The sequence below is a fragment of the Taeniopygia guttata genome, chromosome 6, assembly GCF_048771995.1.
Source record: "Taeniopygia guttata chromosome 6, bTaeGut7.mat, whole genome shotgun sequence".
Lineage (NCBI taxonomy): Eukaryota > Metazoa > Chordata > Aves > Passeriformes > Estrildidae > Taeniopygia > Taeniopygia guttata.
The window spans coordinates 18163086-18189975 of NC_133031.1; the positions used below are offsets into that span (position 1 = coordinate 18163086).

Genomic DNA, 26890 nt, shown 5'->3' on the forward strand with positions numbered 1-26890 from the left:
AGCTTTATTTTCTACCCATAAATCTCTCCAGAAAGTGAAAGCAAATGGAAGATTCTTCCTGCCCACTTGAGAGCTTCCCTTAAAAAATTCTTCTAAAGAATAAGCTGGCAAAACTTCAAAGAGCAAATGTGTGGCTAGTGGGTGCTATGGCATGGATAGAGATAGGCAGAGACATTGTGAGGGCAATTTTTAAAAACTACTACTTCTGAGAGTGAAGCCTTCTTAGGAAAAGAAAGAGAACATCTCACCTAAGCATGTTAGAAAACTCTGCTACAAGCTTGATGAAGCCTGACCAGTTGCTGGAGTGCCTGGGACATAGCTGGAGACAGAGAATGTCAAGGTTCTAGCTGAGGATGGAGATCCTGATCCTCACTCCATATAGATCAGTGGTACCAGATGCCCTAATCTATAGTTGCTGAGAACCTATACAAAAAGTTTCTGAAGGCCTCAGGGCCAGATTCTGAGGTCATATGATTTGTACTAAGTGAAGAGCTGATCTGAAAAGTGTGCTACAGCAAATAATGTAACTTTTTTTCTTCTTTTCTGTTTTGTTTTTTTTTTTCTTTCTTCCCCTCTTGTCTCACATTCCCCCCTAAAACCCCCTGAAGTGCCACTCTGGTTGTGTGAGTTTATTGATTTCCCCCAGCCCAGAGAAACAGAAAAAGGGGATGGGGTGCAGGCAAAGGGATGGAAATAGAAAGCTATAAATTATTTGTGACAGGAAAGCAATAGTGCCAGAGTGCTGAGCACAAGTCCCGTGTCACTATTAGATTCCTTTTAGCCTGATGACACTGTAAAAGAGGTTAAGTGTCTGATGGAATCGTACACCTTGGGGGCAGGGGCAGTCCGGGAGCAGAACAAGCCACAGAGAGCGGGTATATCAATTCTCCACGCCAATAATATTCCCCTCATTGATCGCAACACAAAGTTCAAAAATCTCATTATAGCTAGGCAGTCCTGGAACTTTTTTAAAATCAATAGAGTGATATAATATATGTATACTTTGTATAAATGTTTCTATCCATCTATCTATCCGTCTGTCCAAAATCTGCCTGAGGGTGTCTAAGTTAACCTACACATTATACTGTGTTGTGTTCTATTGTAGTGTAGCATAGTGAATGGATTAGAAGATTTCCCCTGAAGCCTTAGATGACATATTATAAAACGTCCTGTTAGCACTGAGGTGACATCAGACAGTTCCATTCATACTGAGATATGACATCAGATTTACCATTTGCGCTGGGAGATGGCAGACAGCTCAGCTTCTACTGAGGGGAGCCATAAGATGAGTCTAATTATATCGAGATGGCAGATCAGGCTGTGCTGAATCATGCTGCATGAAAATTGCAAAGTTTCAAAAACCCATTTAGAGTAAAAACAGCCTGTGAAACGCTGCAGGTATAAAATGCCTGTCCATAATATTCCAAAACCCAGGCAGGGGATGAAGAGGAAGGTTCAATTTCCTTTCCTATTCAGTTTGAGGCCTCTTGAATGAGAACACCAGTTAGTGCCAGTTGTGACTGTGTTTACTGAGATGTGTCCATTAGAAACTGGAATGAGACTCACCAGCTCATTGCACCAAGTAGCTGTCAGCTGGTAATGATTTTCGGTCACTACCAAGCAGGGCCAGATTTCTGCTGGTGACCCAGAGGTGAAAGGCTCTGTTCAGAAACATTCCCTTCCTAAGAATGAAACCGGTTTTATGTCAAAAGAAAGTGTCCGGAAACTGTGAGCAGAGGGGAGCAGTTCTGGTTGTGCTGCCTCCAGTGCCTTGGGTCAAATAATTTTTGGCATCAAATGCACAATGAACCTAATGAGGTATCTGGTAGAACATATTTTCTATGGCTAAAAGAAGAGGCAGGTCTTGAAAAGACTCTCCCCAGCAGTGTTCCTTTGCCCTAAAGTCATGACTCAAGTCCAGTGTTTTAAGGAAAGAGGGGGAATTTCAGGATTCTAATGCTCAGTATAGAACACAGCAGTGCATCCCCCCGGGTCGATTCACTTAGGGACAGTGATGACAGCAGAATAGCTAGGCAGCACTGCTGCTGCTTTGAGAGGCTTCAAGTGAGTCTGTCCTACAAAAGAACACCTAATGAAACAGCAGATGAAAGATGAAAAGAGCTGACCTGGCCCCGTAGCAACAAATACAGCACAATAATGCTGTCTTTAAACTTCAGTGTTGCTGAAAGCTTCTCACCCTTACCAGGGATTGAAATACGCTCTAAGCCAGCTCTGCTGCCTCAAATCTAGGATTTCTGGATTACTGCTGTATAAGAGGTCACAAAACCTCGATCACCTCTTGCTGTCTTTGGTGGGTTGTTCTCATCTTCAGACATGGGAGAAAGACAAGTCTTGCAGATTACATCCTCAGCCCTTCTCAAAAGCAGAAGAGACACAAGTCCTGGCATATCAGTTAGCAGCGCTGATTTCTTGAGATAAATGCCAATATTTTCAAACATCTTTTTCCAAGAGAAATTGACCCTTTGGACTAAATTCATCCCTGCTCTAATTCCATCACAATCAGTGACTCCAATAATAGCATTTGTATTTAATTAGGAACATAAACTAGTACTTACTGTAAATTTGCATTTTTCATTTTCCTGTGGGAGATTTTTGTACAAGTTGACTACTTTGAGTTTTGGATAATGTAAACAGATTTAATACATAACCTTCTGAAGTTTCAGCAACAGGACATTTACAGATTTTTGATTGCAGTAAAGCAACTGAACTTCATTTCACAATCTGAATTTAATATGCAATATTATGTTAAGTGATGGCATATAATGTCATTACAGTAAATAGTATCATACTGTGAATTATACATCCATCCTGGAATTCATGAGTTGCTGTAGCTGGCTTGTAGTAACTTCTTCTAGACTTAAAGTTACATACAGCACCAGCTGAAACCAACTGCTTATTTCCAAATGCCTTTGACTTTCTTAAATGATCAACATTAGATCATTAATTTCTAATGTTTGATTTCTATTTCATTATTTTTGTCAGTTTTAATGGAGTTCCTTTTCCTGATTCTGAATACAGATGGACAGACAAAAATCTCCTCTTTCTAGTAATACAATTATAACAAGCTCAAATCAAGAGATGTACCAAGAAATATTAGAAGTTAAAATTAGCTGAGCCAGAGTGCTTTCTGAGAAGAACTTTCACTCCTTGTAAATAAGCAAGTATAAAATCACATCTAAAATTGTCCAGAAATTACTTGCTAGAAGAATATAGAAAAGATCACAGAAAACTCACCTTGCTTCTCTGACATTTCTATCCAAACTCTCTTATAGCCTAACTTACTCTGTGTTTTTTTCTCTCTTACTATGTCTGGCAGTGTTTTGACAGTATCTCAAATAAAAATCATACTAGGGCTGATGAGAGGGAGATAAGGTAGGACTGAATAATCTGGAGTCACAATCTAGCAATTCTCTTAATCCTGGAAGAACAGAGTGAAGTTGAACTGAAGGAAAGATTGTGTGTCCTGCTGCCTCAAGAAGACCCTGACAGATTTCAGAAAGCATCGCTATCCTCACTTTGATCAGATTCCTTTGTTGTGGATTATTTTTGATAGTGGAAGGATACACTCAGCAGAGCACCAAACTCCTTGTAATTGTTTTGGAGTATTCGTATTTTAAATGCTCCATATTAGAAGCACATTACAAGACCCCAGGGTGTGCATTACTGGGCAATTAAAGCGGTTCTTGGAAGGCTAACATTGTGAAGCTTCAGCCTTGTCTCTGCGCTGTGTCCAGGGGAGGCTGTGATGGCCAAGGCACACACACCCCGCTGTGCCGCGCTGCTTAATTAGCGCGGGGCTGAGCTGCTGAAACGGGGCAGGGCTGAGGGAGAGCCAGCGGAGCCTTCTCTGCTTCAGATGCCTTCCTACAGCAGGCCTTGCAACCATCCCAGCAGTGCTGGCAACGAGGGACAACGTGGGATGAGAAGAGGCAGGTTTTGGGGTCTTTGGTGAAAGCCCCCTTGGAGCCAACAATATCCCCCCTGCAGATTGGTGCTGCAGAGGCATAAAGAGCTCTGAATGTGGCTTCCGCGCAAACAGGAGACAGTCTTATGTTTCTGTGCATAGGTTGAAACACAGCTGAATTCATGGTTGAGCAAAAGAAGGGGGAAGGGAAATCTTGTTTGTCCAAAGTTCAAAATGGAAAGCAAGCTTTGTAACATGGTGAGGGAAAACAGCCAAGGGATTTGGGGGTGAAGGAAAGGAAATAGAAAGTCTGATAGTTAGAGCCTAATCCGATTTAGGGAAGGGCTTCAGTTCTTGCTCTGTCATGGACCTCTCTCATCAAGAGTTTGGACAAATGGCATTTCTCTCTGTGCTCTGTTTCCTGCCTGAAGTGTGAAGATAGGAGCATTGCCGTGCCACCTGGGGCACAGTGAGGACAGCTGGAAGGAGGAGTGAAGGGCTCAGACTCTCTAATAAACGGGGGCCAAGTGAGTGCTTCAGCGAGCTGTAGAACAGTATTGGCTTCGTTCTCCTGCTTGAAGCACAAGTGACATGTACCCTGCTGACAGTGGTGTATGTGAAGAGAAATGGGCAAAGGCAACAGAAATTGTATTTCAGCTGCACAGGCTTTGGTGGTGGTGTTTTAATTTGCAACAGCAGATGTAATTGGGAAGATCAGAGCTGCAGTTGCTACATAAAAGCCAACCAATAATTTCTCATAGGAATTAAGGTGGGAGCAGTAGAAGCTACTGCTCTCAAAATCTACTGCAACACTCAGAACCTTCAGAAAAACAGCTGACATTGGCAGGAGCAGTTTCCTTGCTAGCTGGCCTGGGGCTCTGGCACTCCCTGCCAAGACAGCAGAATGCCTTCAAACCCTGCCATATTCAGGGGCCACAAGCAATTTTCACACATTCAAACTTGTTTCTATAGTGAAAATTGCATTTCCTTTTCCCTACCTTTTAGAGAAGGAGAGAGAAGACAAGTGACCATGTACTATGTTAGCATATAAGTGCGAGTATGATAGATTATTTAGATTGATTAGATTGATGGTCCTAAAAGGTACATGAAGAGGGATTATCTGTTTTCCCAAAGCTTCCAAATAGATGAGAGGTCAAAATGGAGATGCCTTACATATCTCAAAACACAATCTCAGCCCTCTCTGACGAGAATTGACTCTGTATATGCTGTTAATCTGTGTAGGTCCATCAATTTCACTGCGGCTAGACTGACATCATGCCTGCAGTCATGGGGAGAAAAGTATCACTTTTTTCCAGGTTAGCCTGCTCACTAAAAACACAAGAGAAAGCCCAATCCTGCCCATTTCTCTCACTGCATTTCTTGACTGCACTCTAAGAAGACAGACAATTCACAGCATCAGTTTTACTATCTGAAGGGCTTAGAGTGGAGCAAGGATTTTTTTGTTGTTTTAAATCAGTGACCCATGATGACACCATATGGTTTTATTTCATTTAATTTGAGCAGAGCATTAACGTTCAGCTTCTAGCAGATCTCTACCCATTCCAGTTCTGCTGTGCTACATGGTACAAGTGCAGATATAGGGAAGAGGGGTAGGAGGAAAGAAAGGAGAAGATGTCTGCCTTCTGAGAGTAGATGTGCCAGGCAGGGGGCTAGCCTGCCACCTCCTTTTGCTGAGCAATAATATACAACTTCATGCCCCTGGTACTGATGATTGACAGTAGTCATGTGTATAGAATGACCTCCTGGCATGAATTGCTGCATGAGGCTGTAAGAGCCATTTGCCGACCTGGGGAACAACTTGTATATTTGCTGTGTTATGTAAAGATGTGGCTATGGAGCCATCAAGACCCAGGCTGGCTGGCTTAAAGGTGGCTGAAGTATGTCTACACAAGCTGCACTCAAGCAGTGACAGCAGGATAGACATGTCCTCAGGCAAGTGTTTTTACTTTGACTATACTCAGTCCATGACTAGAAGGCTTTCTTCCAGAAATTCATTAAAATTCAAACATTTAGAAGATATCATAAAGATACCAAAATATTGTAAGCAAACTTGATCTTGGATTTTTGACATCCTGGTTTTAAGGTGAATTAATGAAATCTTAAATGACAAAAAGAGTACTAGTGGTCTTGGACGTAGAAGCACAGGCCTGGGAGGAACCACCTGGGTCATCGAGTCCAAATTTTAATACCATAGGCAACCACGGAGCAGACATTCAACTCAGAGCATCCATCAAAGTATCCATCAAAGCAGCTACAGATCTATCTTTCCCCCTCAACAAATTCATAATCTCTGCAACAGAAGGCCACAAGCTGTAAAACTAACAAGCCACAGGAAGAGAACAGGAGAAAAGCATTACTAGTAGCTAGAGTGCCTTTCCCTAGCAAGACATTTCTGCCATGAAAAGGCACAGAAATTTTTAACCTCTTAGGAACTAAGAATTGTTTTCTGATTACACCTACTCTGCAGTGATGTGTAGTTCAGAGTGTCATCTTCTGTTACCTCTAGACTGGCCGGCTTGAGTCCTGCCAGCAGTGTTGCTCAGCAGCATGGAGCTGGCATAGGGCACAGCCCCACGAGCTGCCAGCACACGGTGGCTGCCACCAGCGCGGGCTGGAGCTGTCAGAACAGCGGCTGTGCCAGCGGGGGAGTTAAGAGACCTACAGAAACACACGGGCTTGCCAAGGTTAAATATCTTAATCTGGAGTACGGGAACTTTTAATTGAAAGCTTTGCTTTGAGCCCATTTCCAGTTATTAAAATTCAGGAGTCTGTGCTGAATTCCTTGTGGACATTCATTTTGATTAACAGAAGACATGTGTGTACTAGGAAGGGAGTCTTGAACTGGGAGGAATCAGATAAACGTAGATAACATTCTCATCCCTCTTGCAAGTTATGCCATACCTGGCATTTTGTGTAAAACCTCAGATCTTGAAGATAAGCAATTAGTTCAGCTTTCATTTAATACCAAGGTATTTCTGGCTTTCATAACTGCAAGGACCAGGTGGAAGTGGAACCTGGCTGACTCCCAAGGGGCCAGAACTGGAGGCAAAGGGAAAAAAAATCTTATTTACAGCATTGGGAATTTTATGCCAGTCTCTTCATTTTGGAGGGTACTGACTCAGGACTTTTTAACTTTTGGTTTTGGCAGCATTGTGTATTAGCTGTGTATTATCTCTCTATCCTGCAGAGTGCTGCACTGCAGTAAGTGCTTGCATGTGTTGGATAAGTAAATGTTTCCCTTTACAGGGATGTCATTTTGTGTACCTCCCTTACACTCCTCAGAACTGGGAAAAATTTTCACGGTGAACCCTTTACCATTAGAAGATTTTTGCCAAAATAAAAAAAAAACTTCCGAGGAGGTGTCTATTAAATCTAATGTTATTTTTACCTCAGCTTGTAAAGAAATCAACAAAATATTAAGAAAAATATAAGTATTATTAGAGAGGAAAAATTGTTTGTTTTCCCTTTAAAATTACTTTTTTCAAGTGAATTGGTGACTATGCTAAAAATAAAAATAATATGTTTAGATTTTATTGGAAAAGCAGGTTCAAACTACATTGAAATGTAGAATTTTAATAAGGTTCTGCTTCAAAAAGACATAAAAAATATTCACAGAGAACAGAATCTTTCCGTTCCTGTTCTAGTCCTTGTTATTCTTGGTGTCATTTAATCCTTGCTCCATCATGACACCCAAAGCAGTTAAGCACAAGCAAGCACTTCAAGGTGTGGGTGCTACATAGACTCCTAGCATGACGTTGGTGTCTGTCTCTGCAGAAGATTGTCTAGTTTTCATATTTACAGGACAAAGCCAGTTTTATGTAGTGAAAAGATAAATCTGCAACCAGTCTGTTTGGCTCATGTAAGTCACTGTCAGGTCAAGTGTTTAGAGCTGTATGTTTACGTGTCCATATTGTGTTGGCAAATGCATTCGTATTTGTTTCTTGGTATGTTTTAATTCCCCACACAGCCAGCATCCCTGTTTACCTTAACCTATAGGTCTGCATTTATAACTGTGGCTACATGGAGTTAGACATTTGGGTCACATATTAAATATTCAGACCTCATGAAGAATTAGTAAATATTTTTTCAACCATTTCAAATTTTAACAGAGTTTTATGGGAAAATATTCAAACGTGTGGCTTGTAACCATCATCAGCTATCTATATGTGTTTGTATAGCAGACACTAATTACAAATAATAAGTCACAATCACCTAGCACTAGTCTTTAACAAGGCTATAATGTCTGTGATGTAATAGCTAACGTATCTGAATACTGATCCATAATTTATGTGGAACCTTCCTGCATTATAAGGCCCATACCTGTGTGTACATTTGCATAATTGTGTAAATTTGTGAATGCAAAACTGCTCTATTCTTAAAAAAACATATCTGGCTTCTATCTGATTAACTGCAGGACTGTGGTGTTTGTGAGCCTTCACCAACCTATTATATCAATCCTTTTCTCTTACAGTTGCAGTGGCTAGTGGAGTACCCTGAGCGTCTGGGTCTCCTTTTTCCTGGCTCCTGGTCCACAGGAGTTAGCAGATTAAGGGTTTATCTAGATAAGGCTCTGTAAAATAATTTGAATTAACTGAATGTGTGAAATTAAAGTGGTCTAGTTAAACTGCATTACACCTCTGACTCCCCTGTTTAGAATTAAGGCAGCTTTAATTTAGTTTAGCTTAATTCACTTTGGAAATGAAGTGAACTTAATTCAATTTAGGACACTCAAATTTTGAATGAGCACCTGAACAATGTTTTAATGCTTTTAACCAATGTAGTTGCAAAGTAAATTCAGATTAATTTTCCTGTTTGCCCCTGTGTAAACAAGCCTATTTTCTATTCCCTCTCAATGAAACCATCTCAGCTGAGACTCCTTCAACAACTCCGAATTGACAACCAACCTCCCAAGAGGAGCAGTTTAAATGATCCTCCCACACGCACGAGTGTTTCCTTATCCCTACATCCCCATGCAGGCAACTTTTCTCCCAGTGAGCTTTAGTGATCTCTAAGACTGATTTGTCTAGAGCTTGACTCGCTGAACCAGGCTCTAGCTGGGGTAAACACAGAAGAGATGCAGCAATTGTTTAGCACTACCTGAAGACCTGAGTTATAAATATTGAAGTATTCAAATTATTCAATCAGTGCAGGATTTTGTAGTGGAATACAATATTGCAAATTATGATCTATTATTTCTGAAAATTATGATATTCTAGAGAATTTTAGTAATTTTATTTAGTTCCATGATTATGGTCCCCTTAATCTGAATTAAGTACTAGTTCACCTAATGAATCAGAATGCCTCCAGCTGTAAATCAGCATGTATTTAATTCTTTTCATCTAACTTAAGTTCAACAAGATCAGATTCAGTCGGGATTCATAGGCAAAGGAATATAGGGGGACATAGGCAATGGTATTTAAAAACCTACACTCCCTTAACATTTTTTTAATGCATTGTATTCTAAGAAGACAGGAGGTAGCATAAGGTGAACCAAAGATTGTATCATGTCATTTTTAAAAGGCAGTTGCAAAATCAATCATGAACAAAATAACCTTAGAAGTAAGACAGAAGCATATTTTGATGCTAGAATATGAATATTTTTAGAGCATAATTATGGAAATTTCAACATTTTCATTGCCTTCCTTAATTTTAAAACACACTGTGTATTTGGGCAAAAGATATCTTAGGAAGGAAATTCTGTCGAGTATCTTTATCACAATAGAAAAAAGCCCTTAAAAATTGCCTTTTGATAAATCTCATCAAATCTCATCTCAGCAGCTGCCCTAAGATTTTGCTAAAAAGTCAACCAGACCAAAACAAAAAGCCAAAAAAACCAAACCAAACAAACAAAAACAAACAAACAACAAAAAAAACCAAAGAAATCAAAGAAAGCCACTTAAATGTCCGAAGCCATCCAGTACTGTTTGATTAGATGGTTAGGCAATATTTTGTGGCTGGTTTTTATGGAGTTATTGTTTATTAATAGTGTTATTTGATGGCTACAGCAGTCTCAGATCTTTGACTGGTAGAAAATTAGCATGGTTTCACTGAAACAGCCACAGTATAATTCAATAAGGAGACAGTCCTATATATTAACATGCTCGTGCAGTATGCACTTCAGTGGGCATCCATTTATGTGCAGCTAGCTTGGAGGATGCCCCTGTAAGTAAAACCTAGGCTTGCAGAGGCAGTGACTTTCCATGTGGCTGTGCTGCTCTGCAGGGCTGTACTGCTGTGTCAGTGTGTGTATGGTGTGCTCGTGGGTTTGTGCACACAGTCCATTGCAGGTCTGTCTGTCTGTCTGCCGGTGTGCTCACACTTCTATGTGTGATCTGGCTTTGCTGCTTTCTGAACGTCAGTGAGCTTAGTGAAAGCATGTGTGTATTTGTATCTGTGTGCATCTATCTGCATATGGAGGGGCTTGCATGGTGTCTGTAGATCTGTTTCTTTGTGTGGTTTGTGTGTCCCCCCTGTGAGATGGGTGCCTTCTTGAGACCTGAGCTCGGTCACTGTGAGTGCTCTCATTCTCCTAAAAGGCACCATCATTCAGGTGCAAAAAATCAAACTGAGCACCAGGAGACCTGGACCCCTGCTGATGAACTCTGTGAGTAAGCAGTCTTTTAATTTGCTCAGAGTCTTTTAATCATGCCTCAGTTTCCCCTCCCAGCCTTTTTTTAAACTGGGACTGTGGACACACACTCCCAGGTACTATATGGCCATAATGTTATTCCCTGTGTGAATGACTCTATCTGGTTCAGTCAAGATACCGAGTCCTGAGAGGACCTTCTGATGCTATGCCACTGCCTCCCAGTAACATTCATCCTGGCATGTACCTGCCTTTGTGTGTTCGTGTTTGGGGTGTCTATCTGTGTACTTTGTGGCTGGCTATTTGTAGTTTTTATCTCCCCCATGTACAAACAGAGCAGGGGAAGATGGAAAGGAAGGAGTTATTAAATGCCAAGCGGATATGCAATAAATCCCATTGATTTTACAAACTCCAGCTTGTCTTCAATCTCTTTCCATTCTTTATCCTGGGGGCATTGCAACAAAACCCTATTTTAAATACCTTTTCTTTCCCTTCCCCCTTCCCCCTCCTCTCACTCCCAAAAAAGTGTCAATATTTTATTTGGATTTTTAACTCCGCTCCATAACAGTTGTTTGACCTCCTGACTCATGTGAGTCACATAAATTCTGGGACTTTATTCAGGAGCCATGTTCCTTCTATTGAATAAGCAATTTGGGAGGGTGAATTAATGACTTGTGCTGTTGCTGGAAAGTCCCTGAAGAAATATTAAAATTGCTTGCAGACCGAATCAATACTCACTGAACACCCAGCATGAGGACCTGGGCTTTTTAATGGCTACAAGCAGCAGCACTGGGTAGAGGAAGGGGAATTCCTGTACACACAACACACGCAGGCACACACAACCAACAGCAGCCTTCCCCCAGCCTTGCTGGCTGTTTCGATAACAGCACATTCTTGTGCATGCAACCTGCTACGAGCTCCTGCCTGCTGTGCCAGAGAAAGGACTTACAGTGTGGTTCCCCATCTCCCTCCCAAGAAGATCATGCAGGATTTGCAAAAGCTGGCTGTTTGGGCTCTGTGTTAAATCTTGGGTTAGCATGATCTGGCACAATCTGCAAGGCACAAGGAGGGTTGATTATTTGTGGCGTTATGAGCCTGTTCTATGTGTTACTTTGTTTTTTTCCTCTCTGAAGAGGAAAGACACTATTGCTGTGTAAGTTTTGGGGGTGCTGTTGTGGTTTGGGAAGAGGATTTGGCTGTGTTGCAGTGGCACGTCTGGGAGATGGTTCTGTGGCTTTGGGTGCTGAACAGTATTTTGATCTGTCCACAGTCTGAATTTGTTTTGTTTGTAATCTTCTGTAGGATTTCCTTTCTTATCATGGCTTGTGTTTTGGTGAGGCTTGAATGTCATGCACCCCTTCTTGTGTTAAGAGTGCCTGCATGATGCTTTTGGTCATTGAGAGGTGTCACTTCATTAGATCAGTCTATTTCAAGGCTTTGGGTGCAATCCTGAATGGTTCTGAGTACCCTGGGAGTCCACCAGCCTCACTAGGACATGAATGTGCTCAGTTGTACTGCTCAACAAGGCTTTTTACTATTTGCTGCTCACTAGACTGACAACTGCCAGATTTTGCCCATACCCTAAGACCCCTCTGGCAAGGGTGGGTTTTGTTACCAGAGTTTGCAAGTCTCCCTTGAGAATGTGGCCCCATGTTTTGGTGTTTTGCCCTGCGGTCGTGAATGGCTGTTTTGTATTCGCTTGTTGGGCGGCTGTTATTGTGTATTAACACCAGGCTGGGTGTGCTTTGTATGTCTGCATGTCTGTCTCATTGATTCCATCAGTATTATTTTGTAATTGTGTGATTGAGTTAGTGTGCATTTCAGGGCTCCTGTGTATTGAATAATGATGTCAGGGATTGGGTTGTTTGACTGGGTAATGGCCTCTTTTCAGTGTTGTAAGTGAATGTGTCCTTCTCCTGTTTCCCTGTCTCGGCTGGGGCAGGATCATTTACACTAGGTGATTCCTTAAGATGCTCACATGCACTACAAGAATATCCCTTTGGCTCACGAGCTCTCCCTGCCTGTGGGGCATGCCAAAGGTACATCTCTCATGTGTGTGACACGTGGGGTGCCATGTCTGGCTGGATCTCTGCTGCGTGCTTCAAGGTGTGTGTGTCTTCTGGTGTCCTCAGGGATTTTGCTAAGACCTTTCAGTTATGTTTTTGAATAAGGTTCTTCACAATTACATGCAAGACAATTCTGTGCAGTTTCAGATAGATTTGACTGAGTCTGTGAGAGGATCTATAAACTACTACATGTCTTCAGTGAAGTGCACGCTTGCCTTTGCAAGAGTCTTCTTGTATGACTTTCTACATTAATGCATAGAAGGGCATCTGTGTCAGTTAACAGATGCCTCTGATCTGTGTGTGACTGACTAGCAATGTTCCCAAGTCTGAACTGACCTGGGTCTTTCATATATGTAAGAAAGATGGGATTCTGTGTCAGCAGCATTTAGCAGTAAATATATGTGTTAAGAAATTTCAAATGTCCAATGAATCTCTGGGTTTGTGCAATGGCTTCTGACTTGTGTGGGTATTGTGCAGTAATGCTTTAAGAGAGTGTGGCCACATTTGGTCCCTTGGAAATGAACAAGAGAGTTCAGTTATTTTTCAGCTGATGATTATGTGTCATTGCTGCATGAATTTATTTGCTCTGCACAGGCAATGTGTCTGGCATTGGGCCTGTTCTGTCCTTCCTCAGCCATCAGGATTTAGCCCAGCAGCTATCATATCCAGACAAAGTCTATAAAAAAGGCTGTGAAAGATCCAGAAAACTTCCAGAGAGAGTTTTCACTTGTACCCTCTCATCAGAATATCTCATCAGGGAAAGATCTATGACCTCTGTCAGTCAGGTCGTCTATATGGCTGGGATTTTGCAAGCCAATGAATTTAGCTTATATTTTTCAGTGAGGATGCCAACAGATAACTCCTTACTCATCCTTGCATTAGCTCAAGCCTTGTTACTTCCCTTGCTCCCTTGTTTGTGCTCTCATACTCTTTTCCCCACTTTCTCCTCCATATTCTGACCTGAATTTGACCTTGAACAGATTATAGGATCCTTAGCCCAGCCACTGCTTTACCAGATCCAGCCCCTCACACTGGGGTAGCAGCATCAGGGTAATAGGAAGAAGGGAAAAAAATGAGGGAGTAAGGAAGGGAGAGAGGGAGGGAAAGAGGGAGAGAGACCTGTTTGAAAAATAATTGGAGGCTGTTAAACAGAGGAGCCCAGCATATCACTCTAGTAATGGAAATAAATTCCATTGTATTTGCATTTTAATTTTCCACATAAACAAAGGCCCGGAGTGAGCTGGCTTCGCCAGAATCACCGGCCAGAATTTAATTAGAAATGAAAAGTTTATAGGGTCCTCTTTAATGCGATTAATGCACAGTTAACATTTATCACATACATATGCTGGAATCGCCTTTTTTAAGCAACCACCGGCCATGAAATGAATTTCTTTTCAACTTTTTTAGCATGCGTGAGGAAGGCTGTCTCTGGTGAGGCGGTCCAGTGAGCACACTCCTGACAGCTTGGTAAACTGCAGCCCACAGAGGCTTAGTAGCCCCCATCCTCACTGAGGAAAGTTCAAGGTGGCTTAGAGGGAAGCATGGTCTAGTGGTTAAAGCCTGAGGTTGGGAGTCAGGGGATCTGAGTTGTATTCCCAACTCTGCCACATGCTCACTGCATGACTGACTTGCTCTCAGCGTCTGTTTCTCTGGGTGTTAAAAATAAAAGAGAAATCAGCTGGAAGAAGATATCTCAGCCCTAGACCCCTCTGTGTCTCAGTTTCTCCAGCAACTTGCCCAGCCCTGTTGTATGGGATCTGGATTGTATCCTGTACTGTGCTGACCTCTCAGCTCATCTCCCTGTGCCTGAGCATTCCTATGCCAGCTGCAGGGACAGGGGAACATCCACAGAGCTTGCCTGATGTGAGAGGCTGGGCCTCCTGGAGGGTCTCCTTTACAGTGCCCCAGCTGCCTGCACATTCATATGCATCTCACATGGGCAGGAGTTCCTATGGATCTCACACTGCTTCTGTGAGATACGCATCTTCCTGCCAAAGAGCATGAGTCAGGAGTGGAACAAGCTCTGCCTCTGCGGTGTGGGAGCCCCGGCAACCCTGCCACGAGGACCTGTATTCACTGCTGAGACAGCCTTGTGTTTCTTAAAGTGATCCCAAATATGCTGGTTTGGTCCAAAAATCTACTAAGAACAGCTTGTGAGATACTGGGTCCGTCAAGCCTGAACTTCAGATACTAACATAAACTTACTCAGGGCAGCTACCAGCCCTCCTTGTGGAAGGGGTAATTATGCCTCAGTTACCCTGAGAGCCTGAGAGGTTGCCTGTGAGTGCTTATAAAAAGATTGTGTTTGTCTGGATATGGATGCTAGGGAAAGCAAGTCTAAATCAAGAAAAATTATCAATATCCTTTCATTGCAGAGCACAACGAGATAAGAGGCCAAAGGTGAACACCTCCCCTGTTAATCTGTGCCCTTGCCAGATCCAGAAGGGTATCAGACTTGTCACCTCCCTGCCTCCTCATGAGTCCCAGAGGAAACTATGGTCCCTTCCTTATGCCCCCTTGCCTGCTCTGGCTGTGTGGCAGACGAGCTACAGCCCCACTCTACTCCTGCACTTCCTTTCCAGTCCTGCAGACAAGCAGAGTAAATAAACCAGGCCCATGGACACAGAGTGTTAGCGTGTTAGGGACACAGCAGGGGAAGGAGGAACATGAAACCTCTATTGATCCCTTGAGGAATGATGTCCCTTCCTTATCTTATCAGATTCTCTTCACTCTTCAATTATAGTCTGTTGAAATTGGCCTCTTAACCCAAACAAGATAACCTGGGTAATGAGGAAAAGAGTGCAAGGGGAGGGGAGAGGAGAGAAGGGCAGAGTCCAGTGCATTAAGCTATAGCTATAATTAGAAATATCTCCTTTTGTGTAATCTCCTCTGCCCCCACTATCCCCAGGTATCCTCTTCTTGCATCATGTATCAGGTGGACTACCACATATCCACTCCCTGACAAATGTATCATGCCATACATGCCCCTCATTCCCTTGGTCACACTTGGTACCACAGGAGGCACATGACCCTACATTTGTGCATGACATTTTCTTTTATAGATGTATTTACCATGTCATATACCTTTTGTGTTCACACATTTCTTTGTCATACACACGCTTCCGCGCGTGTTGGTGTTATTGACGCTGTTCATCTCACCAGCTGTGTTTCCTCTGCACTTTGGTGGTATGGCTCCCAAAGCACCTTATCCCCACATCTGTCCAAAAGAACTGCTGGTGAAGATAGGAGCACTGTTAGGACTCTCCCCTGCATCTGCTTAGAGCCATGGCTCATCAGTGCATGTAGAAGACTCTCTGGCCATTGGGAAGCAGGGGCACAGAATTCGGGGCAGAGTCCCACGTATTGCTGTGCCTTTGCACCACCGTGACTCCCTGTATTTAGCTGCAGAGTTGCCATGTTGTTTCCATGGATAAGACTATTCTTAGTTCTCACACAGACCAATAATACCTACTTGCTAAAAGTCTATACTCCCAGCTGGACTTGTTGCCCTAGTGATATGCCCAATGCTCCTCCTTGTACACATGTCATGGGGTATAGGGCATGTCTCGCCCAAATATCCATTACAGAGAAGATTGTCTAGTGGAACAATAGAGACTCAAAGGTTTATCTGCACAAAGGCACCCAGGTTTCCATGCTCAAATTACTTCAGTGTGCACAGAGTGATCCTGGAGCATATTCAAGAGGTGCAGAAAGTGCTTTCATTTTGGAAGGTGGTGCTCTGAACAGTGCTAAGGCTTCATTTACAGGGCTGACATCCTCCTCATGCATGCATGCTTCAAAAGACTGTGTTCCCCAGGATCACTTTATCCCTTGTCTTTCACCGTGCCAGGGGCATTTCCTTGTACACATCCACCTGAAATGGGTCACACTCCTTTCTATTTCATGTCACTCTGTGCCACCAGCTCTCCCAGTTTTGTCTGTGGGGCGTGAAGAGCAGTAGGTATGCCATAGGCATGTATTTTTCTTTAAATATTTGCAGGTCACAAAAACTCATGTAAACTGCAAAGGAGGTTTAGAATCATGGAATTCATCTTTTTACAAATTTGTTTGTGCTTTCTCATGTGCAAGCATACAAACTCATCCATGCAGTTCCTCCCTGCTCTCCAGCCTGCACCCCTCACAAGAATCTACATGCAGCCAGACCCACTTACTCTGTCCCCATCCTGTCTGCTGCATACTCACAGACCCTAAACTCAGGCACACGTGTAGCCTGAAATTGTTAAAGCCACATAAGGGAGTTGGATGTTAATACTGAAAAATTTGGCGTCTTATTTGGCACAGTGGCCCAAATGCCTTTAGGAAAGCCACAGCAGTATGATTTTGGCAGTATGCAATTCAAATCTGCTTTAGCCTTTCACTCCATCCTTATCTCTTGCCCTTTCCTTATCCAACACGATCCAACCATGCTGTCTTCCTATTCCCGAAACTTCATGTTGTAGCTCATCTATCAGAATCAGCACTACAAATATTGTCTCTTTTAAACTCTAAATTTTCTTTTTGTTCCATGGAGAAAGGGAATTTGGGACATTGCACATTTTCCACTCTGCCTCTACTTACACTGCCTTGCCACATTTGTACATAGTGTATCCCTGAAATACACTTCCCCATGTGCTTGGTTTGCAAACATGATATCCTTTTCTTCAGAAATCTTATTCCTCCCTTTTCTCTTCTCTTATACATCTCCTCCATTCACACTGATTTTATAAACGAATATATGTATTTATGTATGTGAAATTTATGTATAAATGTTTAATTTTTCAAGTTCAAAAGTCTGCAGTTAAACAACCAAGAAGTGGCCTAAATTTAGGCAAATATTAACAGCAGACACTATTACCTAGCTACATTGTGCTGTGGTTTCTTTGTAGAGGCAGATGACCAAAACTTGTTCTTAAAAGAATTTTTAGAGAAACATATATTGAAAGGCAGTAATCCTTTTAAGAAGAGCCCAAATCTTAGTGCTCAAGGAATCTAGTGCAATTTTAAAGCTTGAAAGTGGGCAGTGGAGTAATGAGGTTGCTGTTGTATTTTGTCCCAGCTTGAAGCAAATGAGGATTGATTTTGGGAATCAAAGGGCTGTGATATTATTCTTTCCTGACCAATGAAATGAGTGCTCTTTTTGTTGCCAGAACTATGCAAACTGCCCTGGAACTAGAGGTGGTACACGACATCCTGTCTGACAGATACGTGAGGGTTTCTTTTGTGACTTTGTTGTCTGGTTGTAGTCTCTGCTTTTCCTTGTGTAAATTAGCAAACAGACATCAGTCTACTTGAAAACATGGGTACCACCCTTATCAACTGAAATACAGTGATGAGCATTTTGAGCAGAGCTGATCACTAATCTTGAAGCAATTTGTCTTCGAAGCAGAGATGGCTGTTTAACCCTTATGCCTTGGACCCATAAGAGGGAAGAATTCTTACCTTGGAAGGAGGAGGATCTGTTGAAAATAGAGCTAAACATAGGAATAGTAAATTTTCCCCCAGGAGTGAACAATTATTAGAGGCAAACTCCATCCTACCTGTGTACATGTGCATGCGTTAGGGAATTGTAGAAGCCTGGGGAACAATATGCTGTGCAGGTTTTAGAAATGCTACATGAACTGCAGAGCTAGGGGATGACAAAAGCAAGAAATGTCCTATTTCTGCTTTCATAGAGGCAGAGACAAGCCATCAGAATCTCCCTTCCCGAATTAACAGTGAGGTTTGGGTAAATGGTTCATATTCCATTTCCTTCCATTTTCTGGGAAGTGTATCTGTGTACACACAGTCTGTTAGCTCAAGCTTTTGGCACATCACTCTTCCTTCTCTCTGTCAAAACTAGTACACACATAAATCCCAAGCCAGACAAAGGACAAAGGAATATCCTTCCCTGACTGCATCAAGCTCCTGAATATGCTTCCTTTTGCATACCAGCATTTTGTGTCACCATCTACGAACCTGCTCAGAAACACATGCTCTCTACCATATACCAGTATGTAGGGTCCAACCAACAGGCACGTTTTCCCGAAGGTACTTATCTGCCTTGCACTTAAGAGTGCCTGTATAAATGTCCTGTACAAGAAAATGCAGTATAGTTCAGCTTTTTTGTTCAAATCTGCATACTATACATGTACCCTCTACACTCCTTCTATATCATTGTTTCTCCTCAGTGTCTGTATGGACAGACATATTCTCTCCATATGTCTCAAACATTTCATGCATATATCCTGTAATTCTTCATACCTGAACCACAGCTATTCCTCTCCTATGGCTCCAGGATTGAACTATTGTGTTGTCCATTTCCCAGTGACAAGGGGTCTAGTTACAGAGTTATTGATTAGTTTTCATGCAGACAGATGGATCTGCCTTTGGTCTCCCTGCCAAAATCCACCTCTGTATGGGCTGATTGTCACTGCTCCAGGGATAGGATTTCACCAGGAGACCACCCTCCATGCAAACATCCTTCACCCAGGCCACGGATGGTAATAAATGGAGTCAGGCTGAGCCATAATAAAAGCAATTGAGTGGGTTACCTGTGCAGACATGAGATTTATACCTCCTCATATTTGATGTGATTGTTTTATTGAGTTCTCAGTGCAGTTAGGATGCCATTTATTTATTTATTTATATGCCTACTTATCATGGAAGAGGGGGGAGGCTCTTTCAGCCTAGCTGATGTTCAGCCTCCGTCTTGTCAAATATGAGCCCATAGAAAAGGACTCTTCCGTTTTGCTCTGCTTTTTACCTAGACTTGGACTTGAAGAGTGAGCCCTTCCCACATATCTCATTTCCTATGACAGACAAAGATGTTTGTTCCAGGACCCCTGAAACCTTGAGGAGTGTCTGAATTATGAGCCTAGTAGAAGCTAAGGGGCTGGTGTAAACCAAGACGTGTATATACTGATTTTCTAAAAGTGCCTCTTGAAAGAAATTCCAATTTAAGCTGTGCGTGTTTTGGACAATGGTTTGTGATCTATGCACAGAGCCTCTTTATGCTATTGCAGTAGAAATAGTAAACACTGGCATTTCTTCTGACTCTGTGATTACATGTAAGCATTGAGAAATATTAGCAGGTGTACATTGATTGGAAATGAATATTTGTAAGTGCACCCTGAGAAGTTTGGAAACCAAGATATTAGATTTGTGATTTTCAGCTGGATAGATAGCCATGTAAGTGCTGCAAAACCAGCCCTCAGTTACTGGCAATAAAGAAAACTGGAGGCTACCACTGAATATCATAGTGTCTAGTATTTCATCACAAACCTAACCATGGTTTCTTGGGTTTTCCAGCTCCTCTAGTCAAGTGGTAGCATGAGAACTTCTGTTCTCATTTAAGAAAGTATGTTGCCAGTGCTTGTAGGGGCTTGAAAAGGGACCGGTCAGCTCTCAGAAGACTCAAAGGACTGCATTGTTAAGATGTATTTAAAGATGTTTAATAGGAGTCAGATATCCAAATCCCCTTTAAAATTTAGAGTAGAAAATAGAAAACAAGTGAAAACAAACCTACATTGTATTACAAGTGCTCATGATTCTTATGCCAATTACACAGTTTAGGCTCTACCTTGGCATTTGTAAACAGTTGGGACTGATAAATATGGCAATGCAGCTATAGGCTCCAATAGGTTAATTTGAATTACAGTGGTGAAAATGCTCATTCCTGTTAGTCTCAGTTTAAAAAATAATAATTTTGGAGAAGAACTCAAACCTTTCTGATCCTTTCATGAGTAGTAATCATTTTTAGAGCCATCTACACACAGATGGGATTTCCTAAACCCCCAGTGAGCTATGTGGATGTCAGACCAATGGTAAATGCTTTTAGAAGTCTCTAGCTTATTTATAGAGACCAACAACAAAAGTATGACATCTAAATATTTTTTTGATTTTAAGTGGGGAGCTTAAATTCCATTTGAATTTCACTATGCGTTAATTAAGGACAATGGAATCTAAGTGAAGCTCGGGCTTGTTCAACTGTTTTGAAGTCATGTAGTTATTCAAGTAAAATGAAAATCTTTTGTTTAAATAGGCTTTGGGGTTAGAGATGGGAGTTTTCTGATATTTGATATATGTCTGAAAACATGACTTGGTTTTGTATGCACCATGTCATCATATCATAAAAAGACAAGCCAGCTTGCTAGACCATTATCTGTCTCTTTAGCCAACACAAGATTATTTCTTATTATATATTTGCTTGTTATTAATTCCACCTACTTATATATATTCCAAGAAATCAGGAATTCCTATGGTATGCAATTCCACGTTTTAATGGACCTCCCTATCAGAGGATACCTTCTGCTACCATTCAAATGTTTCCTTTCTTATTTCCCTCCCTTCATTCCTGCCTATAGTGCTTTGTTTAAATGTGAATAATTCCTTTCCTGTTGGAAGGACTGTGCCCTTCAGATCACTATATTGTTCTCATTCCTTCGTCATTTCTTGGCCAAGCCACTTATATTTTCTCCTCTTTTCTCCCAAAGTCAAATGAGGTTTTTTTCACATAATACTGATTCTGGTAAGTGAGGTTTAGCTCCATAAGACTCACTCGCCCATCACGGAACTGCAGCTACCTCTGTGGCAGAATGCAGCAATAATTCAGTAGTTGTAAAAGCTTGAAAATATTTAACCGCTGGCAAAAAATCAAGCTTTTTATACATCTACAGAAAAAGGAAGGGCTGTGATTTTTAGGTGATAAAGGGGTTCTGATACGGTTCTGAACTTCAAGGTTCACAGAACAGGGAGTTCAAAACTTCCCAGGCACAACCAATTCTACTTGCTGACTGGCTCTGTTGAGCTAATATCTCTGCAATATGAAAATTAGAAAAATGCGGCTAGCTTATTGTACTTCCCCCATACAACCTTCCAATGGCCAGATACAATGAATAAGACAAAGAGAAATGCTATGAGCATTCATTTACTCTTTCAGCTGCAGTAACATTGTCTGTAACCTCTGCTTTATGAGCCTGTCCTTTATTTGCAATGATAAAAAGAAGATAATACCAGGTTTGTGTCTGATGGAAAAGAGTCTGAATTTAAAGGAGTATATTCCCTGTAATGAAGCCCTGTGTGACCCGATTACATTCTTTGCTCAGCTGAAAGCAACTGGCAGTAGAAGTCTTGCACCTTGAGAGCATGCCCTGATGCAGGAAACTGCATAGGAACCTTAGACTCAGCATCAGCTGGGAGAGAGGATTCCTGCTAGAATCCCAAGTTTCTTCTGTGCGTGCCAGAAAATGCCAGTTTACAAGTCTTGGTGATCTCCACTGAGTACCATCGGATGAGTTTTCTTCACCCCTCCCTCACACCAAAACAATGTCAGACAGAGGCAAATCCAGTCTATATGACAAGTCAAATATTTGGTGTCTATATTGAGAAAATTGACTTGTGCCTACGAAATACTAGCAGTGGTGGTAGGTTTGTGTGACATGCACACCCACACACACGCTTGCAGGTTAAAACTCGGGCAGTTCACCCCAAGTTCACTGCAGACAATGCAGTTGTCACTGCTTTTGATCACTATGAACAAGCTGCCATTAGAGATACTCTGTACTCTTCCAGCTTCTTCCTTACATCTGTCTTCCAAGAATTCTGGATTTGTTCAGGGGGAAGGAGAAACAAGAAGAGATTCACAGTGACTTTGGCTGGGATGTCCTTTGGGGAATTCTCAAGTGCTGCTGGCGAGCGAGGGTGGCTCAGAAAGCTCTGTTTGCGCAATACTGATTTCTTCCGCATATAACACAGCCCCTGCCCTAATGCGCCTAATGTTCTTGCCAGACAATTGTTTGTCTTGAAATGTTACATTTACCTCAACTGCATGAGCTAAAGCCTCAGCTAATGTAAAACAACCCAGCTCCAGTTTTGAACTTTTTATCATTATGTGTTGAACTCAATGGAAATTTTTAGTGAAAGATCACACTGAGTTTTACAAAAGTAACTAAAAGCTGTTATTTTCATTTTACGGATGGCAAAACAGCCTTCTAAGGAGTTTGTGTGACCTGCCTAAGATCAGTTAGAAAATTAATGTCAGAATTGTTAAGAGAAATCTGATCTTCGAATATGCTATTCTTTGCTCTAAACTACAGGCCAGCCTGCAGCCACTGAAATTGGCCATATGCTCAATAATATTTCAATGTCCAAGTATATTTCACTGGTCCTTATAATGCACGTCGATGCATGTGTCTTTCCATATGTATTTTAAAAGCACATAATTACTGGAGACTTTAACTAGGCATCATTAGTCATTGCTATATTGTGAAAATGGAAACATCTCCCTAAACCATATGCTTAACACTAGAAATTAATGGATACCCAATACCTAAGAGAAGATCGAAAAAACATCCAGCAGTTTGACTGAGATAATATATCCACTAAACTCGATTCTCTGCCATGGGGTATTAGTTAGGTCTGTTCTCGGGAGCTCAGGGTCCAAAGTAAATCCAGAAGACTGACTGAACTCTGAAATGCTTTACATTTGGCATGCATTGGCTAAGAACTAACTGGGAGTTCCCAGTACTGAATCTGGCTATCCAAGAACTGGGATAGAGGTACAAATCAGGGTAAGGTTGTTTTGCTTTGCCTTTCTGGATCTCATTCATTAATCCAAAATGATTAATTAATTTAAGAGAAGCAGGAAATAGTGCTTAAGCAACAATTGCATAACTTTGAGTACCATGAAAGTATGTCCGTGATGTGCTCCCTCCTGTTCCTACTAACGTACACTAATTCAGATTTCTCTGGCATGATTATCATCATGATAAAACCTGTGTTCTCAGGTGAACTATATGTTCTCCTAAACAAAGGAAAAGTTCTCACTAGCATCCGCCTCCAAGTTCATTTTTAGGAGACTGCTACAAGGAGCGTCTAAATTTAGCAGTGTCTAAATTCACTTGAAACAGTCTAACCTGAAAGGACCAAAGATAACTGGTTTGTAGTTATATGATAGATGGAAAAGTTAGGGCCGGCAGAGTGTTCAAGAAGTAAGGTGCTCAAGTGATTTAAAGAATTAATTGCTTACCAAAGAATTAACAACTTCTGTCACTTGCCTGCTTCTCAATTACATGCACTGTGTATATATGTGAGTTTATATATATATACATGTTTTTATGTATGTATGTGTGTATACCTATACATACACAATTGGTTTATACTGCATTGTACTTAATGTACTGATGTACTAAAGTGCTGAGGTACTGAAGTACTAAAGTACTGAAGCAGGATCAGGAAAGCTGTTGGCACAGAGATAACTGATCTCGATCCTGTCATTTCTGGTGCACTTTGCTTATTAACTCATATACTCTCTAGACTTTTCCCATAATTAAAAGAAATCTATTGCATAGCAGAAGACTTTAGTATTTTTTCCTGAATCTTGACAGGGTAGTTAAGTCGTGTTTTTTTCGCTAGAACTTATATCTACCCTTTGTCTGCATGACTTTGGAATAAAAAAGTTTCTGATAAAACTCAGAACTAAATAACATTCTGTCCCAGGTGTATTCTGCCACTCTCAGTGCAATAGTGAGAGACCAGTGCAATGTAGGCACACAGAATTAAAAAAATAATTTAAAAAAATTTTAAAGTGTTTAAGGGAGACTTTTAAAACTGAATTGAAACTGTTGTTTTGCAAAGACCTTTACTAATCTTAGACTAATTCTCAGAAAGAAAATAAAAGGTAATTAATACATTTTTTAAAAAATCTTATAATAAACAAAAGTAATTTTTTTTTCTGTGTACGAGGACACCTCCATTTTGCAGCACAGTATTCACAGTCTATCTAGGGATATAGGTAACTTCTTTTGCTGTAAATGCCTTGCTAATTGCCTCAAGACGTTAAAACACTCCTGGATGTAGTTCTAACTGTTCTAGACACTGGGTAAAACCATATTTTGCATTGGAAACTCCACATTTTGTATAGGAAGACAGATATTTATTGATGGCTAGGTTTTAAAATTGTCATCTCTCTGAAGCTGCTCAGAGACTTAGTGTTAGATTAACTCCAATTTGTGATTGGTGATCAGAGAGATGACAATTTACTGCAGGTAAGGGATTTGCTGTTACAAAGAAACTGTCCTGATTCTCTATGTGAATTTTTACAATGAGAGAGAGAAAAATGTATATTTAAATTCTGAGCTTCTTTGTGTTTTGTGAGTTCTGTGAGCTGGAGTCATGAAAGTCACTGGAGTGACGAAGTTCACGCTACTCTCCACAGCACTAGGATTGGGCCCTAATATACTCAATATTTCCTATTTCACTGCAATTTTTTCCCAGTTCACTGGCCTGTTCTTGTCTAGGACAGACTTGAAAATTTTATGACCTGTGTTATGGGCTCACCTCCTCACAGATGTGAGTTTTGGGGAGCTTCATACAAAAGTTAACAGTGGGAAGTTTGGTCTGAATTTTTAAAAGGAATGGGGAAAGACTAAATTTATGAAACTAAAATGCTCTTGAGCCTTGGAGACTACACATTTAAATACCAGTGCCTTGGTGGGTCACAGCTGAGCCTCCCTAGTATAATAATACTTAGCAGCTACGAAACACTTGTCCTCAAAATATTTTATAAGCACAATCTAACTGGCATCTGTTTCCACCTCCTTCTGGGAAAAATGAATTTTCATTTCCAGTGTGGGGAAACTGAGGTACAAAACTCCCAAAACCCTGCCGCAGGTAGGGTAGGATAGGGTAGCATAGTGGGAGCCAAATCTGGCTTTCTGCCTGGGACATCACAACCCAGACGTCAGGCACTGGGTCCAGCAAGCATAAGACTGAGATTCCAGTGACTTTTGGATGCTGAGATCCCTTCAGCTAGCTGAGGTATAAATATATGTTGGGTCTGTACGTGCTATTTCTCCAAAGAGCCTATGGCCATTCCTCTGGACTTCCATACACCAGCTCAGTTCCTTACAGGGATAGCTGTCTGTCCTTCCACAGCTGCCTTTGTAAGGTGTCTGAATGTCAAACTGTTATTATTTCAATACCTGACTGAAAGAGTAACAGAGACCTGGAGGTTTTTTAGGAGGATGTATAATTAGCCGATCAGTATTATGTTACCCTGTTCATAACTTAATAACCATTTTAATACAGATGGCACACACAGGGATAATTTCCTAGGGTAGCCTAGCAGTATATTACAGAGACAGTGTGTCTGAGGGAATCTTTCTTAGCCAAGGTACATTCCACTAGCTAATTCTACCTGCTGTTTTCAAGATGATTTGGGATAATTCCATATCATTTGCAAAATATTAAAACCCATTTATATAGGATGCCAGATTTAGAAATACACAGTCTGAGTTATTAGACATATTTTGATAGATCTGCCATGAAAAGTGCAAGACAAAAAATATCACTGTGTTTTCCTTGCTATTTATTTTTTGCTTCCCTTGCTATAAATACACTGGGTTTTGGTGTTGTTTTTTTTTTTTTTTTTTTTTAGTCTGGCTAAATTTGTTATATATTAAAAAGGCCAGTATACCGATTTGTGCATTTTATCTATGTAGACACTACAAAAGCCTGCATGCTTATTTACACATACCCTGTGTATATTTATTTGGAAGGGAAGAGCCATACATTTGGAATTGCATTCAAAATTTCATATATTTTTACTCTGTCGGTGAGGTATTTCATGCCTATGTATGTACCTTTTGCAAATATCTTTGCATTACTCTGTTTCTAGAGGTTGTATTTCTGTGGGCACAGTCAGGGTATCTGTACATACATAACACTAAAACGCTGTAATTACTGTTACTGTGTGCACAAGAGTGTTGTGTTGCCAAAGTGTGAAGATCTGATGTACGCTGTGTTTGAACGTGCAGGCATGTGAGCAGTCTGAGCGCTTTGACGTCTGTCAGTTCTTGATTACACCTATTCCTTTTTCTCCTGCATCGATCCTGGTTTTTTGCCTGTCATATAGTTATTTTTGTCACCTCAAACCTGAGACTAAATCTGAGTCCCTCCATCGACAAGATCAACAAAATCTGCAGCCTAGCAGCCGGGGGAGGAAATGGGGGAGGCGGAAGGGGGCAAATGGTTCGCTAGTGCGAAATCGATTCGGCGGCTGCCCAGCTTTCTGCGAGAGCAGGGATCAGACCGAGTCGGGGCCACAGGGACCGCGGAGAGCAGCGCACCCCAGCCGGGTAAAGAACCGCCCGGCAAACTTAGCCTTTCCCTCAGGCTACCGATGGGGAGAGAGCCGGGGCACTGTGTGCGAGGGAATCCTTCCTCCCGCGCTCAGCGGCTCGCGGCTCTGAGCCCGGCTTGGCAGAAGATGACGGCAGCCTTTCGGCTCCGAGTTCTAATACCCTGGCAAGGCTG

The 26890-nt window shown here is 41.5% G+C and overlaps 1 protein-coding gene across 14 annotated transcripts in view; it reads right to left on the reverse strand.

Moving 5' to 3' along the window:
• PAX2 (paired box 2) overlaps positions 1–26890 on the reverse strand; it is a 98029-nt gene that overhangs the window by 52608 nt on the left and 18531 nt on the right. The gene's annotated exons all lie outside the window — the stretch shown is intronic.